This window comes from Musa acuminata, chromosome BXJ2-9 (assembly GCF_036884655.1).
Source record: "Musa acuminata AAA Group cultivar baxijiao chromosome BXJ2-9, Cavendish_Baxijiao_AAA, whole genome shotgun sequence".
Lineage (NCBI taxonomy): Eukaryota > Viridiplantae > Streptophyta > Magnoliopsida > Zingiberales > Musaceae > Musa > Musa acuminata.
Window position 1 is genome coordinate 21,797,830 of NC_088346.1, and position 4,475 is coordinate 21,802,304.

Consider the following 4,475-nt stretch of genomic DNA (forward strand, 5'->3'; position numbering starts at 1 on the left):
TGGTGTGATGCAGCTCAAGTATTCAGACTATAGGGTCTCCGTGTAGATCAGGTTATCCTATTTTCTTCACAGGTTCATGATGTGATTTGCTACAATATTTTATATAACTGGGCTAATTTAGTTGGTAAACTCTGAAAGTTGAGAAATTAAATTTGATCAGAGTCTTAATTAGAAGATTTTTAGTTGCTTTCTCCAGGATAAACATATTTTTTCACGGGTTATTTGCTCCAATATGTCCATGTCTGATATAACTGGGTTTAATTAGTGAGCAACCGCTGAAAGGCCAGGAATTAAATTGATTCGGGGCTTAATTAGAATATTTTTAGTTGCTTTATCCAAGATAAAAATATGGTTAAATGATGATACCTTCTTTTCTTTTTTGTTTGCTTAGAGCTTAATGTTTGTGTAGGCACTCACTCACTCGTAGGAGGTGGTTTTAGAATGAACAAGGGTCTAACCACTGGTGCCACAAAAAAAATTTACGAGACAAATAAATAATATAATGTATACCTTGCTACATATGGTTACTAAGTTGATTTATAACTAATCAGCGTCAATTATTTCCATTATCTTTTTTAGTTTCAAATATAATGATCATACAACAATAAACTAATTGTACGACGACTCTTGACTCCGGTTCAAACTTAAAAGTATCATTATGAGACAAATAAATAAGTTGAATCATATCTCGGAGGCAAACCCATATGGACACTCTAAATAATCGAGTTGATTATTGTAAGATATAGTTTATTATAAAGTTTAAAGAAATCATATGAAACAATCACAATTAAAAAAAAGTACATATCAATGAAATCGTTAAATGCTCGCCTATAGGTATCTAAGCGAACCGAGGCATGGCCCGAGCACCCGCTTATTGGGTTGAGCGGTCGAGTTCTCCTATCGTCGAAGCTCCTCCTTTCCCCAACACTAACCTCCCCTGCACATTCGATTCTCCTCCCTCCTCCCTCTCCCCCTCTTCATTACAACCCTCTCTACTCTAGCTCTTCCCTCTTCCCTCTCCCCTCTCCCCTCTCCCCTCTACTATCGCACCTCCTCCCCTCCACAGCAAATTCCATTCTCCTTCTCGCGGACCACAATCCCTTATCCTCCCTCTTTCCCAGTCACCTAACAAAACAACCATCCAACCAAACTTCTCCACAGAGCATCCTCTTCTTTTCATGTTAATATTTTTATTAATATAACATGTAAATTTTGTATATGTTAGTCTTTGTAATTGGATTATTGCTACTTTTTAGTATTTTGGATTGTTGCTACAGTTTTAGAATCATGAATCATTGCTACACTAGTGGTATTTCAGATGAATCGTAAGTGAGAAACTCAAAAAAGGATCTTGCATTGAAGGACACCTATCTCAAGGATCCTAATGTCAAGTCATCAAGACATACAAAATGTATGTCTTGCAATAATACACAACGAGAGGTGGTATAGTTTGCACAAAACAATATCAAGTCATAAATTTTAAAAATGCATCTACATGCAAAAATATCTTGAAGAGATTAAACTTGAGTTAGAAGCATACTTGAATGAGAAAAAGATCCAAAAGATTGAATCATATGGCTATTTACCTAAGGATAACAAAGTTCTAGAATATAACGAGGTGGAAGAGATAAATGTAAGTGGTAAGAGAGCATGAGATAGAAGTGCAAAAAGAAATTATTGTTGTTAAGAATTCAAAAGTTTCACAAAGGAAAGGACCAATACATTTATATATATATTTCAAAAATCAAATAAATTAGTACAAAGTCAACCAAGAGCTAACAAACAAATATACATAATGCTTATAATAACAAAGCAAGAGCTTCTTTATCAAATAGGTATTACATTCATTATAACCAGTTTAGATAGTTTTAAGTGTATGATTGAAGTAATTGGAAAGCATGGTTCTAAATTAATACCTCTAAGTTATCATAAGCTAAGAGTTTCATATTTAAAAAATGAGTTGGATAACATAAATAGTTTGATGAATGGATAAAATGCTGGCAAAATATGGTTGTTTAATTACATCAAATACATTCACCGACAAAAGATTAAAAAAAGGATAATTATTGTAATTGGATTATTGCTACTTTGTAGTATATTGGATTGTTGTTGTAGTTTTAGAATCATGAATCATTGCTACACTAGTGGTACTTCATATGAATCCATTGCTACACTAGTGGTATTTCAGATGAATCGTAAGTGAGAAACTAAAAAAAGGATCATGTATGGAAGGACACTTATCTCAAGGATCCAAAGGATCCTAATGTCAAGTCATCAAGACATACAAAATGTATGTCTTGCAATAATACAACGAGAGGTGGTATAGTTTGTGTTGAATCTTAGGTTTTGATGATAAAACCAATTGATAGTATTTATGATTTAATCTTCATTTTGAGTGACGTTGGAAGCTTCGATCTGGGAAAGACAATTAAAGCAGAAAGAATCATGTCAGACCGGAGAAAAACACGTCAGAAGATTGGACGTCGTGTTGGAGGATCGATCGACGTATCGATAGAAGGCTTCGGGCCATGGTTTCAAGCATCGGGCCAAAAAGAGTAGATATTGCGCTAAGGATATCGGAGTTTCGGAGGTCAACTGGCCGATTGGGCAATAGGCCGCAAGAGAGGACGATGCGCCGAAGAATCGGACGAAGCGTCGATGGACCAATGACATGTCGGACAACATGATTCATGCTTAGTAATAATTGTCTAGATCGAAGTATGTTTTATGTGTGCATGATTAACTACGATAACAATGCATAAAGCTAAATGAAGTCCCGGAGTCAAGAACACGATTTCGTTGGGAGTTCGAGAGTTCGTCGGAAGTCCGGACATTCGTCGGAAGTTTTGCCAAAATTGACCGAGAAGTCCAGGAGCTTGCCAAAGAAGCTCATCGGAACTCTCTAAGAAGATCGTCGTGAAGTCCAGGAGCTTGTCGGGAGCCCGCTGGAATATTGCCGAGAGATCGTCGGAAGTTCGTCGAAAAAAACCTAGACTTACGGACTTTGTTTAGCTTAGTAAATGTCTTAAAATTCATAGTCAGCACATAATTGGGATTAGAATTGGTCCAACCCAATTAGGAGATAGTTGGGCTGTGTTGGGTCAAGAGAAAGGCCCAAACAGTGACCAAATAGGTGAAACCGTCGTGGCACTGTCTCCGAGACTGTGTCAGGCGGTGGTACCGCTCGTGCCCTGAAATTTCAGGGGATTTGAATTTTGGCTCCATTTTTGAAGCCATTTGGGGTCTATAAATATCCTAGCTATTCCTACATGGAGTAGCAAGAAAAGTGAACAAAAACTCTATGTTTGTAGAGTTGAAAACCCTTGTAAAGTATATAGTCCCTCCTCCTAAAGTTTAGAGACCATTTTAAGGGAGAGTGTGAGGGAAGCTTTGTAAAAAAGGGGTGTAAAGATTCTCTCCTGAGCCTACAAAAGGAGAATAGAGTTGTAAGAAGGAGGTTTATCTTTGCCTATTAAATGAAGATCGCTAGTGGATACCGGTGGCCTTGACAGAAGGGGAATCGGCGGAGTGGATGTAGGTCACGGTGACCAAGCCACTATAAAAACTTGGTTTGCATTTCTATTCTTGCTATTTACCTTCACTGCAAACTACTTACTTGCTTTACTTCCATTATGCTTATGAATACGAACGAATATTTTTCAAAGTCAATATCTCTTTGAAACGGTTTTCGTCGAAATCAGTTTTAATCGAACGAATATTTTTTAAACCGATGTAATCTTTCTGCTACACTAATTCACCCACCCCCCCTCTCTTAGTGCCGACTCTTTTCTAACAGTTGGTATCAGAGCCTCGTAATTTCTCATTTGGTTTAACACCCAAGAGATATAACTCTTTTCGGCTTTCAAGAGGGTTATTATCTCATTCGTCCTCCCTTGTTCAATGGGATGGACTACACATATTAGACAACTCGAATGGGAGTTTTCTTGCTTTCTTTGGATTTAAATTTATGAAGTATTGTTGAAAATGACTTTAAAAAATCTTCTAAACCAATGAACGAATGAAATAATTTGGAGAAGAAGAATTTTTCTTTAAATGCAGAAAGTATGAATGCTTTGTTTTACGCTTTGGATAAAACTGAGTTTAATTGGATTTCTACTTACGAAACGACTTTCGATATATGGCACACTCTCGAAATCACACATGAAGGCACAAATAGAGTAAAAGATTCGAAGATCAATCTTTTAATGCATGACTTTGAATTTTTTTATATAAAACCAAGAGAAACCATTGGAGACATGTATACCCGTTTTACGGATTTCGTCGATAGTTTAAAAGCACTTGGTAAAAGTTTTTCAGATTTTGAACTTGTAAACAAAATTTTACATTCTCTTAATAAGAGTTGGGATCCTGTTAGGACTCTAGCTTGGAGAGTCCTAATTGAGAGGGACATTCATGTAAAACTGTTAGGACTCTAGCTAGGAGAGTCCTAATTGAGAGGGACATTCTGTTAGAAC